The following is a 15,047-nucleotide window of genomic DNA, read 5'->3' on the forward strand; positions in this document are numbered from 1 at the left end:
GCATTTTAAAATGAGCTTTTATATGTTAGTGTGGTGTGTATATAATACAGATACAAATTTGGTCATACTTTCCATGGCTTTCCAACATTAGGATTAATATGGTGGAATTATTTCAAAATGTTACAGCCGGACATTTTTATAGAGTTATTTGTATTCATTAGTAGTCATTACCCTGAGTCTGCTTGCACATGTAGAGTATATATGCTTTCATGTTCAAATCAGCCTTCAGTTATATCTATTGGCACCTATGTATATCAGTTCAAAAAATCGGTATCAATTGAGCAAGATGAATTCTGATCTATGCAGTGCATGTTGATATGTGCTTTAAATGCTCTTTTTAAAGAAAGATTATTGGAAATCTTTTATATAAATTTTATATTGATGGTGAATAACCATGCTGGGAGTATAAGTTTGTAACGAAATTGGTCCAATAAAAGATAACACAAATATTTTCAAATATGTGCTTGAAACCAGTCAATAGATTAGACTGAATGTGATAATTCCAATTTGGCTATATACATCATCTTCTCATTTAGCGTAGTAAAGCGGAGTATTGCAATATAGGGTGCAGCAATTTAAGTTTTAGCAACTGTAACAATAAGGAAGCATCAGGCCCCAGTGAGATTTGAACTCACAACCCCTGGCTTACATGACCAGTGCTCTAACCCCTGAGCTATGGAGCCATTTGGTTAAGAGCTCTTATACACATTTTGGTTTCTGGTTGAGGATTGAAAGTAATATACAGCAAATTTCAAATCTTTTCTGGTAAATGTACTTTTTTCATTTACAATTGTTGTGTTTATGGTCATCTTAAGGTTCTTCAAGATTGCATCAAGACAGTCACATAAAATTGGCAAAGTACTCATAGTCGTCTATAATGGACTAGCAATATATTACTTTACTTCCTAAAGAGCTGTAGGAGAAAGGCCAGGTTAACATAAAACAAAATATTTTATCCACCTGCCTTATAAAGGAACACTTCAACTTTGGATTTCATTATACTTTAACACTAATATGACAATTTAAAATGTAGGCTTATGTATAATGTTTTCTTTCAGTTGGTCCTATCTATTGTGATGTTGAATCCTTTATTGTATTATTTATGTGGACATTTATGAAAACATGTAGAAGTAGTGTAGGACACCTATGTAAATTGGTGAATAGAAATGTTTCTAAAGCTGTAAAAAGTAATACATAGCAATTTCTAACTTTTTTTAGCAAATAAAATCCAATATGTCATTGGAATTTATTAATTGTATCTCTTTGTCCAAAAATACACTTTTTACAAATGGCCTATTCTAATATATATGCAATATCTATAATTGAGGCATACCTGGTAGACACTTTGAATCAATTTATTTAAATGCATTTTAAAATGAGCTTTTATATGTTAGTGTGGTGTGTATATAATACAGATACAAATTTGGTCATACTTTCCATGGCTTTCCAACATTAGGATTAATATGGTGGAATTATTTCAAAATGTTACAGCCGGACATTTTTATAGAGTTATTTGTATTCATTAGTAGTCATTACCCTGAGTCTGCTTGCACATGTAGAGTGTATATGCTTTCATGTTCAAATCAGCCTTCAGTTATATCTATTGGCACCTATGTATATCAGTTCAAAAAATCGGTATCAATTGAGCAAGATGAATTCTGATCTATGCAGTGCATGTTGATATGTGCTTTAAATGCTCTTTTTAAAGAAAGATTATTGGAAATCTTTTATATAAATTTTATATTGATGGTGAATAACCATGCTGGGAGTATAAGTTTGTAAGGAAATTGGTCCAATAAAAGATAACACAAATATTTTCAAATATGTGCTTGAAACCAGTCAATAGATTAGACTGAATGTGATAAGAGTCTTTCCAATTTGGCTATATACATCATCTTCTCATTTAGCGTAGTAAAGCGGAGTATTGCAATATAGGGTGCTGCAATTTAAGTTTTAGCAACTGTAACAATAAAGAAGCATCAGGCGCCTGTAAGATTTGAACTCACGACCCCTGGTTTACAAGACCAGTGGTCTAACCCCTGAGCTATGGAGCCTTTTGTTTAAGAACTTTTATACACATTTTGGTTTCTGGTTGAGGATTGAAAACGATAAACAGCAAATTTCAAATCTTTTCTGGTAAATGTACTTTTTTCAATTACAATTGTTGTGTTTATGGTCATCTTAAGGTTCTTCAAGATTGCATCAAGACAGTCTCAGAAAATTGGCAAAGTACTCATAGTCGTCTATAATAGACTAGCAATGTATTACTTTACTTCCTAAAGAGCTATAGCAGAAAGGCCAGGTTAACATAAAACAAAATATTTTATCCACCTGCCTTATAAAGGAACACTTCAACTTTGGATTTCATTATACTTTAACACTAATATGACAATTTAAAATGTAGGCTTATGTATAATGTTTTCTTTCAGTTGGTCCTATCTATTGTGATGTTGAATCCTTTACTGTATTATTTATGGGGACATTTATGAAAACATGTTGCAGTAGTGTAGGACACCTATGTAAATTGATGAATAGAAATGTTTCTAAAACTGTAAAAAGTAATACATAGTAATTTCTAACTTTTGTTAGCAAATAATATCCAATATGTCATTGGATTTTATTAATTGTATCTCTTTGTCCAAAAATCCACTTTTTACAAATGGCCTATTCTGATATATATGCAATATCTATAATTGAGGCATACCTGGTAGACAATTTGAATCAATTTATTTAAATGCATTTTAAAATGAGCTTTTATATGTTAGTGTGGTGTGTATATAATACAGATACAAAATAGGTCATACTTTCCATGGCTTTCCAACTTTAGGATTAATATGGTGGAATTATTTAAAAATGTAACAGCCGGACATTTTTATGGAGTTATTTGTATTCAATAGTAGTCATTACCATGAGTCTGCTTGCACATGTAGAGTGTATATGCTTTCATGTTCAAATCAGCCTTCAGTTATATCTATTGGCACCTATGTATATCAGTTAAAAAAATCGGTATCAATTGAGCAAGATGAATTCTGATCTTTGCAGTGCATGTTGATATGTGCTTTAAATGCTCTTTTTAAAGAAAGATTATTGGAAATCTTTTATATAAATTTTATATTGATGGTGAATAACCATGCTGGGAGTATAAGTTTGTAACGAAATTGGTCCAATAAAAGATAACACAAATATGTGCTTGAAACCAGTCAATAGATTAGACTGAATGTGATAAGAGTCTTTCCAATTTGGCTATATACATCATCTTCTCATTTAGCGTAGTAAAGCAGAGTATTGCAATATAGGGTGCAGCAATTTAAGTTTTAGCAACTGTAACAATAAGGCCCCAGTGAGATTTGAACTCACAACCCCTGGCTTACATGACCAGTGCTCTAACCCCTGAGCTATGGAGCCATTTGGTTAAGAGCTCTTATACACATTTTGGTTTCTGGTTGAGGATTGAAAGTAATATACAGCAAATTTCAAATCTTTTCTGGTAAATGTACTTTTTTCATTTACAATTGTTGTGTTTATGGTCATCTTAAGGTTCTTCAAGATTGCATCAAGACAGTCACATAAAATTGGCAAAGTACTCATAGTCGTCTATAATGGACTAGCAATATATTACTTTACTTCCTAAAGAGCTGTAGGAGAAAGGCCAGGTTAACATAAAACAAAATATTTTATCCACCTGCCTTATAAAGGAACACTTCAACTTTGGATTTCATTATACTTTAACACTAATATGACAATTTAAAATGTAGGCTTATGTATAATGTTTTCTTTCAGTTGGTCCTATCTATTGTGATGTTGAATCCTTTATTGTATTATTTATGTGGACATTTATGAAAACATGTAGAAGTAGTGTAGGACACCTATGTAAATTGGTGAATAGAAATGTTTCTAAAGCTGTAAAAAGTAATACATAGCAATTTCTAACTTTTTTTAGCAAATAAAATCCAATATGTCATTGGAATTTATTAATTGTATCTCTTTGTCCAAAAATACACTTTTTACAAATGGCCTATTCTAATATATATGCAATATCTATAATTGAGGCATACCTGGTAGACACTTTGAATCAATTTATTTAAATGCATTTTAAAATGAGCTTTTATATGTTAGTGTGGTGTGTATATAATACAGATACAAATTTGGTCATACTTTCCATGGCTTTCCAACATTAGGATTAATATGGTGGAATTATTTCAAAATGTTACAGCCGGACATTTTTATAGAGTTATTTGTATTCATTAGTAGTCATTACCCTGAGTCTGCTTGCACATGTAGAGTGTATATGCTTTCATGTTCAAATCAGCCTTCAGTTATATCTATTGGCACCTATGTATATCAGTTCAAAAAATCGGTATCAATTGAGCAAGATGAATTCTGATCTATGCAGTGCATGTTGATATGTGCTTTAAATGCTCTTTTTAAAGAAAGATTATTGGAAATCTTTTATATAAATTTTATATTGATGGTGAATAACCATGCTGGGAGTATAAGTTTGTAAGGAAATTGGTCCAATAAAAGATAACACAAATATTTTCAAATATGTGCTTGAAACCAGTCAATAGATTAGACTGAATGTGATAAGAGTCTTTCCAATTTGGCTATATACATCATCTTCTCATTTAGCGTAGTAAAGCGGAGTATTGCAATATAGGGTGCTGCAATTTAAGTTTTAGCAACTGTAACAATAAAGAAGCATCAGGCGCCTGTAAGATTTGAACTCACGACCCCTGGTTTACAAGACCAGTGGTCTAACCCCTGAGCTATGGAGCCTTTTGTTTAAGAACTTTTATACACATTTTGGTTTCTGGTTGAGGATTGAAAACGATAAACAGCAAATTTCAAATCTTTTCTGGTAAATGTACTTTTTTCAATTACAATTGTTGTGTTTATGGTCATCTTAAGGTTCTTCAAGATTGCATCAAGACAGTCTCAGAAAATTGGCAAAGTACTCATAGTCGTCTATAATAGACTAGCAATGTATTACTTTACTTCCTAAAGAGCTATAGCAGAAAGGCCAGGTTAACATAAAACAAAATATTTTATCCACCTGCCTTATAAAGGAACACTTCAACTTTGGATTTCATTATACTTTAACACTAATATGACAATTTAAAATGTAGGCTTATGTATAATGTTTTCTTTCAGTTGGTCCTATCTATTGTGATGTTGAATCCTTTACTGTATTATTTATGGGGACATTTATGAAAACATGTTGCAGTAGTGTAGGACACCTATGTAAATTGATGAATAGAAATGTTTCTAAAACTGTAAAAAGTAATACATAGTAATTTCTAACTTTTGTTAGCAAATAATATCCAATATGTCATTGGATTTTATTAATTGTATCTCTTTGTCCAAAAATCCACTTTTTACAAATGGCCTATTCTGATATATATGCAATATCTATAATTGAGGCATACCTGGTAGACAATTTGAATCAATTTATTTAAATGCATTTTAAAATGAGCTTTTATATGTTAGTGTGGTGTGTATATAATACAGATACAAAATAGGTCATACTTTCCATGGCTTTCCAACTTTAGGATTAATATGGTGGAATTATTTTAAAATGTAACAGCCGGACATTTTTATGGAGTTATTTGTATTCAATAGTAGTCATTACCATGAGTCTGCTTGCACATGTAGAGTGTATATGCTTTCATGTTCAAATCAGCCTTCAGTTATATCTATTGGCACCTATGTATATCAGTTAAAAAAATCGGTATCAATTGAGCAAGATGAATTCTGATCTTTGCAGTGCATGTTGATATGTGCTTTAAATGCTCTTTTTAAAGAAAGATTATTGGAAATCTTTTATATAAATTTTATATTGATGGTGAATAACCATGCTGGGAGTATAAGTTTGTAACGAAATTGGTCCAATAAAAGATAACACAAATATTTTCAAATATGTGCTTGAAACCAGTCAATAGATTAGACTGAATGTGATAAGAGTCTTTCCAATTTGGCTATATACATCATCTTCTCATTTAGCGTAGTAAAGCAGAGTATTGCAATATAGGGTGCAGCAATTTAAGTTTTAGCAACTGTAACAATAAGGCCCCAGTGAGATTTGAACTCACAACCCCTGGCTTACATGACCAGTGCTCTAACCCCTGAGCTATGGAGCCATTTGGTTAAGAGCTCTTATACACATTTTGGTTTCTGGTTGAGGATTGAAAGTAATATACAGCAAATTTCAAATCTTTTCTGGTAAATGTACTTTTTTCATTTACAATTGTTGTGTTTATGGTCATCTTAAGGTTCTTCAAGATTGCATCAAGACAGTCACATAAAATTGGCAAAGTACTCATAGTCGTCTATAATGGACTAGCAATATATTACTTTACTTCCTAAAGAGCTGTAGGAGAAAGGCCAGGTTAACATAAAACAAAATATTTTATCCACCTGCCTTATAAAGGAACACTTCAACTTTGGATTTCATTATACTTTAACACTAATATGACAATTTAAAATGTAGGCTTATGTATAATGTTTTCTTTCAGTTGGTCCTATCTATTGTGATGTTGAATCCTTTATTGTATTATTTATGTGGACATTTATGAAAACATGTAGAAGTAGTGTAGGACACCTATGTAAATTGGTGAATAGAAATGTTTCTAAAGCTGTAAAAAGTAATACATAGCAATTTCTAACTTTTTTTAGCAAATAAAATCCAATATGTCATTGGAATTTATTAATTGTATCTCTTTGTCCAAAAATACACTTTTTACAAATGGCCTATTCTGATATATATGCAATATCTATAATTGAGGCATACCTGGTAGACACTTTGAATCAATTTATTTAAATGCATTTTAAAATGAGCTTTTATATGTTAGTGTGGTGTGTATATAATACAGATACAAATTTGGTCATACTTTCCATGGCTTTCCAACATTAGGATTAATATGGTGGAATTATTTCAAAATGTTACAGCCGGACATTTTTATAGAGTTATTTGTATTCATTAGTAGTCATTACCCTGAGTCTGCTTGCACATGTAGAGTGTATATGCTTTCATGTTCAAATCAGCCTTCAGTTATATCTATTGGCACCTATGTATATCAGTTCAAAAAATCGGTATCAATTGAGCAAGATGAATTCTGATCTATGCAGTGCATGTTGATATGTGCTTTAAATGCTCTTTTTAAAGAAAGATTATTGGAAATCTTTTATATTGATGGTGAATAACCATGCTGGGAGTATAAGTTTGTAACGAAATTGGTCCAATAAAAGATAACACAAATATTTTCAAATATGTGCTTGAAACCAGTCAATAGATTAGACTGAATGTGATAAGAGTCATTCCAATTTGGCTATATACATCATCTTCTCATTTAGCGTAGTAAAGCGGAGTATTGCAATATAGGGTGCAGCAATTTAAGTTTTAGCAACTGTAACAATAAGGAAGCATCAGGCCCCAGTGAGATTTGAACTCACAACCCCTGGCTTACATGACCAGTGCTCTAACCCCTGAGCTATGGAGCCATTTGGTTAAGAGCTCTTATACACATTTTGGTTTCTGGTTGAGGATTGAAAGTAATATACAGCAAATTTCAAATCTTTTCTGGTAAATGTACTTTTTTCATTTACAATTGTTGTGTTTATGGTCATCTTAAGGTTCTTCAAGATTGCATCAAGACAGTCACATAAAATTGGCAAAGTACTCATAGTCGTCTATAATGGACTAGCAATATATTACTTTACTTCCTAAAGAGCTGTAGGAGAAAGGCCAGGTTAACATAAAACAAAATATTTTATCCACCTGCCTTATAAAGGAACACTTCAACTTTGGATTTCATTATACTTTAACACTAATATGACAATTTAAAATGTAGGCTTATGTATAATGTTTTCTTTCAGTTGGTCCTATCTATTGTGATGTTGAATCCTTTATTGTATTATTTATGTCGACATTTATGAAAACATGTAGAAGTAGTGTAGGACACCTATGTAAATTGGTGAATAGAAATGTTTCTAAAGCTGTAAAAAGTAATACATAGCAATTTCTAACTTTTTTTAGCAAATAAAATCCAATATGTCATTGGAATTTATTAATTGTATCTCTTTGTCCAAAAATACACTTTTTACAAATGGCCTATTCTGATATATATGCAATATCTATAATTGAGGCATACCTGGTAGACACTTTGAATCAATTTATTTAAATGCATTTTAAAATGAGCTTTTATATGTTAGTGTGGTGTGTATATAATACAGATACAAATTTGGTCATACTTTCCATGGCTTTCCAACATTAGGATTAATATGGTGGAATTATTTCAAAATGTTACAGCCGGACATTTTTATAGAGTTATTTGTATTCATTAGTAGTCATTACCCTGAGTCTGCTTGCACATGTAGAGTGTATATGCTTTCATGTTCAAATCAGCCTTCAGTTATATCTATTGGCACCTATGTATATCAGTTCAAAAAATCGGTATCAATTGAGCAAGATGAATTCTGATCTATGCAGTGCATGTTGATATGTGCTTTAAATGCTCTTTTTAAAGAAAGATTATTGGAAATCTTTTATATAAATTTTATATTGATGGTGAATAACCATGCTGGGAGTATAAGTTTGTAACGAAATTGGTCCAATAAAAGATAACACAAATATTTTCAAATATGTGCTTGAAACCAGTCAATAGATTAGACTGAATGTGATAAGAGTCATTCCAATTTGGCTATATACATCATCTTCTCATTTAGCGTAGTAAAGCGGAGTATTGCAATATAGGGTGCAGCAATTTAAGTTTTAGCAACTGTAACAATAAGGAAGCATCAGGCCCCAGTGAGATTTGAACTCACAACCCCTGGCTTACATGACCAGTGCTCTAACCCCTGAGCTATGGAGCCATTTGGTTAAGAGCTCTTATACACATTTTGGTTTCTGGTTGAGGATTGAAAGTAATATACAGCAAATTTCAAATCTTTTCTGGTAAATGTACTTTTTTCATTTACAATTGTTGTGTTTATGGTCATCTTAAGGTTCTTCAAGATTGCATCAAGACAGTCACATAAAATTGGCAAAGTACTCATAGTCGTCTATAATGGACTAGCAATATATTACTTTACTTCCTAAAGATCTGTAGGAGAAAGGCCAGGTTAACATAAAACAAAATATTTTATCCACCTGCCTTATAAAGGAACACTTCAACTTTGGATTTCATTATACTTTAACACTAATATGACAATTTAAAATGTAGGCTTATGTATAATGTTTTCTTTCAGTTGGTCCTATCTATTGTGATGTTGAATCCTTTATTGTATTATTTATGTCGACATTTATGAAAACATGTAGAAGTAGTGTAGGACACCTATGTAAATTGGTGAATAGAAATGTTTCTAAAGCTGTAAAAAGTAATACATAGCAATTTCTAACTTTTTTTAGCAAATAAAATCCAATATGTCATTGGAATTTATTAATTGTATCTCTTTGTCCAAAAATACACTTTTTACAAATGGCCTATTCTGATATATATGCAATATCTATAATTGAGGCATACCTGGTAGACACTTTGAATCAATTTATTTAAATGCATTTTAAAATGAGCTTTTATATGTTAGTGTGGTGTGTATATAATACAGATACAAATTTGGTCATACTTTCCATGGCTTTCCAACATTAGGATTAATATGGTGGAATTATTTCAAAATGTTACAGCCGGACATTTTTATAGAGTTATTTGTATTCATTAGTAGTCATTACCCTGAGTCTGCTTGCACATGTAGAGTGTATATGCTTTCATGTTCAAATCTGCCTTCAGTTATATCTATTGGCACCTATGTATATCAGTTCAAAAAATTGGTATCAATTGAGCAACATGAATTCTGATCTATGCAGTGCATGTTGATATGTGCTTTAAATGCTCTTTTTAAAGAAAGATTATTGGAAATCTTTTATATAAATTTTATAATGATGGTGAATAACCATGCTGGGAGTATCAGTTTGTAAGGAAATTGGTCCAATAAAAGATAACACAAATATTTTCAAATAAGTGCTTAAAACCAGTCAATAGATTCGACTGAATGTGATAAGTGTCTTTCCAATTTGGCTATACAAGTGGGTGTATACATCATACTCTCATTTAGCGTACTTATGCAGAGTATTGCAATATAGGATGCTGCAACTTAAGTTTTAGCAACTGTAACAATAAGGAAGCATCAGGCCCCAGTGAGATTTGACCCCTGGTTTACAAGACCATTGCTCTAACCCCTGAGATATGGAGCCATTTGGTTAAGGGCTTTTATACACATTTTGGTTTCTGGTTGAGGATTGAAAATGATATACAAGAAATTTCAAATCTATTCCGGTAAATGTACTTTTTTCAATTACAGATGTTGTATTTATGGTCATCTTAAGGTTCTTCAAGATTGCATCACGACAGTCACATAAAATTGGCAAAGTAGTCATAGTCGTCTATAATGGACTAGGAATGTATTACTTTACTTCCTAAAGAGCTGTAGGAGAGAGGCAGGTTAACATAAAACAAAATATTTTATCCACCTGCCTTATAAAGGAACACTTCAACTTTGGTTTTCATTATACTTTAACACTAATATGACTATTTAAAATGTAAGCTTATGTATAATGTTTTCTTTCAGTTGGTCCTATCTATTGTGATGTTGAATCCTTTTCTGTATTATTTATGGGGACATTTATGAAAACATGTAGAAGTAGTGTAGGACACCTAAGTAAATTGGTGAATAGAAATGTTTCTAAAACTAAAAAGTAATACATAGTAATTTCTAACTTTTTTAAGCAAATAAAATCCAATATGTCATTGGATTTTATTAATTGTATCTCTTTGTCCAAAAATCCACTTTTTACAAATGGCCTATTCTGATATATATGCAATATCTATAATTGAGGCATACCTGGTAGACACTTTGAATCAATTTATTTAAATGCATTTTAAAATGAGCTTTTATATGTTTGTGTGGTGTGTATATAATACAGATACAAAATAGGACATACTTTCCATGGCTTTCCAACTTTAGGATTAATATGGTGGAATTATTTAAAAATGTTACAGCCGGACATTTTTATTGAGTTATTTGTATTCAATAGTAGTCATTACCCTGAGTCTGCTTGCACATGTAGAGTGTATATGCTTTCATGTTCAAATCAGCCTTCAGTTATATCTATTGGCACCTATGTATATCAGTTAAAAAAATCGGTATCAATTGAGCAAGATGAATTCTGATCTTTGCAGTGCATGTTGATATGTGCTTTAAATGCTCTTTTTAAAGAAAGATTATTGGAAATCTTTTATATAAATTTTATATTGATGGTGAATAACCATGCTGGGAGTATAAGTTTGTAAGGAAATTGGTCCAATAAAAGATAACACAAATATTTTCAAATATGCGCTTGAAACCAGTCAATAGATTAGACTGAATGTGATAAGAGTCATTCCAATTTGGCTATATACATCATCTTCTCATTTAGCGTAGTAAAGCGGAGTATTGCAATATAGGGTGCTGCAATTTAAGTTTTAGCAACTGTAACAATAAGGAAGCATCAGGCCCCAGTGAGATTTGAACTCACAACCCCTGGCTTACATGACCAGTGCTCTAACCCCTGAGCTATTGAGCCATTTGGTTAAGAGCTCTTATACACATTTTGGTTTCTGGTTGAGGATTGAAAATAATATACAGCAAATTTCAAATCTTTTCTGGTAAATGTACTTTTTTCATTTACAATTGTTGTGTTTATGGTCATCTTAAGGTTCTTCAAGATTGCATCAAGACAGTCACATAAAATTGGCAAAGTACTCATAGTCGTCTATAATGGACTAGCAATATATTACTTTACTTCCTAAAGAGCTGTAGGAGAATGGCCAGGTTAACATAAAACAAAATATTTTATCCACCTGCCTTATAAAGGAACACTTCAACTTTGGATTTCATTATACTTTAACACTAATATGACAATTTAAAATGTAGGCTTATGTATAATGTTTTCTTTCAGTTGGTCCTATCTATTGTGATGTTGAATCCTTTATTGTATTATTTATGTGGACATTTATGAAAACATGTAGAAGTAGTGTAGGACACCTATGTAAATTGGTGAATAGAAATGTTTCTAAAGCTGTAAAAAGTAATACATAGCAATTTCTAACTTTTTTTAGCAAATAAAATCCAATATGTCATTGGAATTTATTAATTGTATCTCTTTGTCCAAAAATACACTTTTTACAAATGGCCTATTCTGATATATATGCAATATCTATAATTGAGGCATACCTGGTAGACACTTTGAATCAATTTATTTAAATGCATTTTAAAATGAGCTTTTATATGTTAGTGTGGTGTGTATATAATACAGATACAAAATTGGTCATACTTTCCATGGCTTTCCAACTTTAGGATTAATATGGTGGAATTATTTCAAAATGTTACAGCCGGACATTTTTATAGAGTTATTTGTATTCATTAGTAGTCATTACCCTGAGTCTTCTTGCACATGTAGAGTGTATATGCTTTCATGTTCAAATCAGCCTTCAGTTATATCTATTGGCACCTATGTATATCAGTTTAAAAAATCGGTATCAATTGAGCAAGATGAATTCTGATCTATGCAGTGCATGTTGATATGTGCTTTAAATGCTCTTTTTAAAGAAAGATTATTGGAAATCTTTTATATAAATTTTATAATGATGGTGAATAACCATGCTGGGAGTATCAGTTTGTAAGGAAATTGGTCCAATAAAAGATAACACAAATATTTTCAAATAAGTGCTTGAAACCAGTCAATAGATTCGACTGAATGTGATAAGGGTCTTTCCAATTTGGCTATACAAGTGGGTGTATACATCATACTCTCATTTAGCGTACCTAAGCAGAGTATTGCAATATAGGATGCTGCAACTTAAGTTTTAGCAACTGTAACAATAAGGAAGCATCAGGCCCCAGTGAGATTTGACCCCTGGTTTACAAGACCATTGCTCTAACCCCTGAGATATGGAGCCATTTGGTTAAGGGCTTTTATACACATTTTGGTTTCTGGTTGAGGATTGAAAATGATACACAGCAAATTTCAAATCTATTCCGGTAAATGTACTTTTTTCAATTACAAATGTTGTATTTATGGTCATCTTAAGGTTCTTCAAGATTGCATCAAGACAGTCACATAAAATTGGAAAAGTAGTCATAGTCGTCTATGGACTAGGAATGTATTACTTTACTTCCTAATGAGCTGTAGGAGAAAGGCATGTTAACATAAAACAAATTATTTTATCCACCTGCCTTATAAAGGAACACTTCAACTTTGGTTTTCATTATACTTTAACACTAATATGACAATTTAAAATGTAAGCTTATGTATAATGTTTTCTTTCAGTTGGTCCTATCTATTGTGATGTTGAATCCTTTTCTGTATTATTTATGGGGACATTTATGAAAACATGTAGAAGTAGTGTAGGACACCTAAGTAAATTGGTGAATAGAAATGTTTCTAAAACTAAAAAGTAATACATAGCAATTTCTAACTTTTTGAAGCAAATAAAATCCAATATGTCATTGGATTTTACTAATTGTATCTCTTTGTCCAAAAATCCACTTTTACAAATGGCCTATTCTGATATATATGCAATATCTATAATTGAGGCATACCTGGTAGACACTTTGAATCAATTTATTTAAATGCATTTTAAAATGAGCTTTTATATGTTAGTGTGGTGTGTATATAATACAGATACAAAATAGGTCAGACTTTCCATGGCTTTCCAACTTTAGGATTAATATGGTGGAATTATTTCAAAATGTTACAGCCGGACATTTTTATTGAGTTATTTGTATTCAATAGTAGTCATTACCCTGAGTCTGCTTGCACATGTAGAGTGTATATGCTTTCATGTTCAAATCAGCCTTCAGTTATATCTATTGGCACCTATGTATATCAGTTCAAAAAATCGGTATCAATTGAGCAAGATTAATTCTGATCTTTGCAGTGCATGTTGATATGTGCTTTAAATGCTCTTTTTAAAGAAAGATTATTGAAAATCTTTTATATAAATTTTATAATGATGGTGAATAACCATGCTGGGAGTATCAGTTTGTGAGGAAATTGGTCCAATAAAAGATAACACAAATAAGTGCTTGAAACCAGTCAATAGATTAGACTGAATGTGATAAGTGTCTTTCCAATTTGACTATATACATCATATTCTCATTTAGCGTAGGAAAGCGGAGTATTGCAATATAGGATGCTGCAACTTAAGTTTTAGCAACTGTAACAATAAAGAAGCATCAGGCCCCAGGGAGATTTGAACTCACGACCCCTGGTTTACAAAACCAGTGTTCTAACGCCTGAGATATGAAGCTATGTGGTTAAGGGCTTTTATACACATTTTGGTTTCTGGTTGAGGATTGAAAACGATAAACAGCAAATTTCAAATCTTTTCTGGTAAATGTACTTTTTTCAATTACAATTGTTGTGTTTATGGTCATCTTAAGGTTCTTCAAGATTGCATCAAGACAGTCACATAAAATTGGCAAAGTACTCATAGTCGTCTATAATAGACTAGCAATGTATTACTTTACTTCCTAAAGAGCTGTAGCAGAAAGGCCAGGTTAACATAAAACAAAATATTTTATCCACCTGCCTTATAAAGGAACACTTCAACTTTGGATTTCATTATACTTTAACACTAATATGACAATTTAAAATGTTGGCTTATGTATAATGTTTTCTTTCAGTTGGTCCTATCTATTGTGATGTTGAATCCTTTACTGTATTATTTATGGGGACATTTATGAAAACATGTTGCAGTAGTGTAGGACACCTATGTAAATTGGTGAATAGAAATGTTTCTAAAACTGTAAAAAGTAATACATAGTAATTTCTAACTTTTTTTAGCAAATAAAATCCAATATGTCATTGGATTTTATTAATTGTATCTCTTTGTCCAAAAATCCACTTTTTACAAATGGCCTATTCTGATATATATGCAATATCTATAATTGAGGCATACCTGGTAGACAATTTGAATCAATAGCCATGCTGGGAGTATCAGTTTGTAAGGAAATTG

At 31.5% G+C, this 15,047-nt stretch overlaps 5 non-coding genes across 5 annotated transcripts; all 5 read right to left on the reverse strand.

Annotated features, from left to right (window-relative positions):
- Positions 1-610: 610 nt before the first annotated feature.
- TRNAT-UGU (transfer RNA threonine (anticodon UGU)) lies at positions 611-683 on the reverse strand. The gene has a single exon. It is a non-coding gene; the product is annotated as a tRNA-Thr (tRNA).
- Positions 684-3,332: 2,649 nt separating this feature from the next.
- Positions 3,333-3,405, reverse strand: TRNAT-UGU (transfer RNA threonine (anticodon UGU)). Its single transcript has one exon. It is a non-coding gene; the product is annotated as a tRNA-Thr (tRNA).
- A 2,659-nt stretch (positions 3,406-6,064) lies between these two features.
- On the reverse strand, positions 6,065-6,137 carry TRNAT-UGU (transfer RNA threonine (anticodon UGU)). Its single transcript has one exon. It is a non-coding gene; the product is annotated as a tRNA-Thr (tRNA).
- A 1,287-nt stretch (positions 6,138-7,424) lies between these two features.
- TRNAT-UGU (transfer RNA threonine (anticodon UGU)) lies at positions 7,425-7,497 on the reverse strand. Its single transcript has one exon. It is a non-coding gene; the product is annotated as a tRNA-Thr (tRNA).
- A 1,298-nt stretch (positions 7,498-8,795) lies between these two features.
- TRNAT-UGU (transfer RNA threonine (anticodon UGU)) lies at positions 8,796-8,868 on the reverse strand. The gene has a single exon. It is a non-coding gene; the product is annotated as a tRNA-Thr (tRNA).
- Between the last annotated feature and the right edge of the window lie 6,179 nt (positions 8,869-15,047).

Source organism: Taudactylus pleione, unplaced genomic scaffold (genome assembly GCF_031769625.1).
Source record: "Taudactylus pleione unplaced genomic scaffold, aTauple2 ptg000109l, whole genome shotgun sequence".
Lineage (NCBI taxonomy): Eukaryota > Metazoa > Chordata > Amphibia > Anura > Myobatrachidae > Taudactylus > Taudactylus pleione.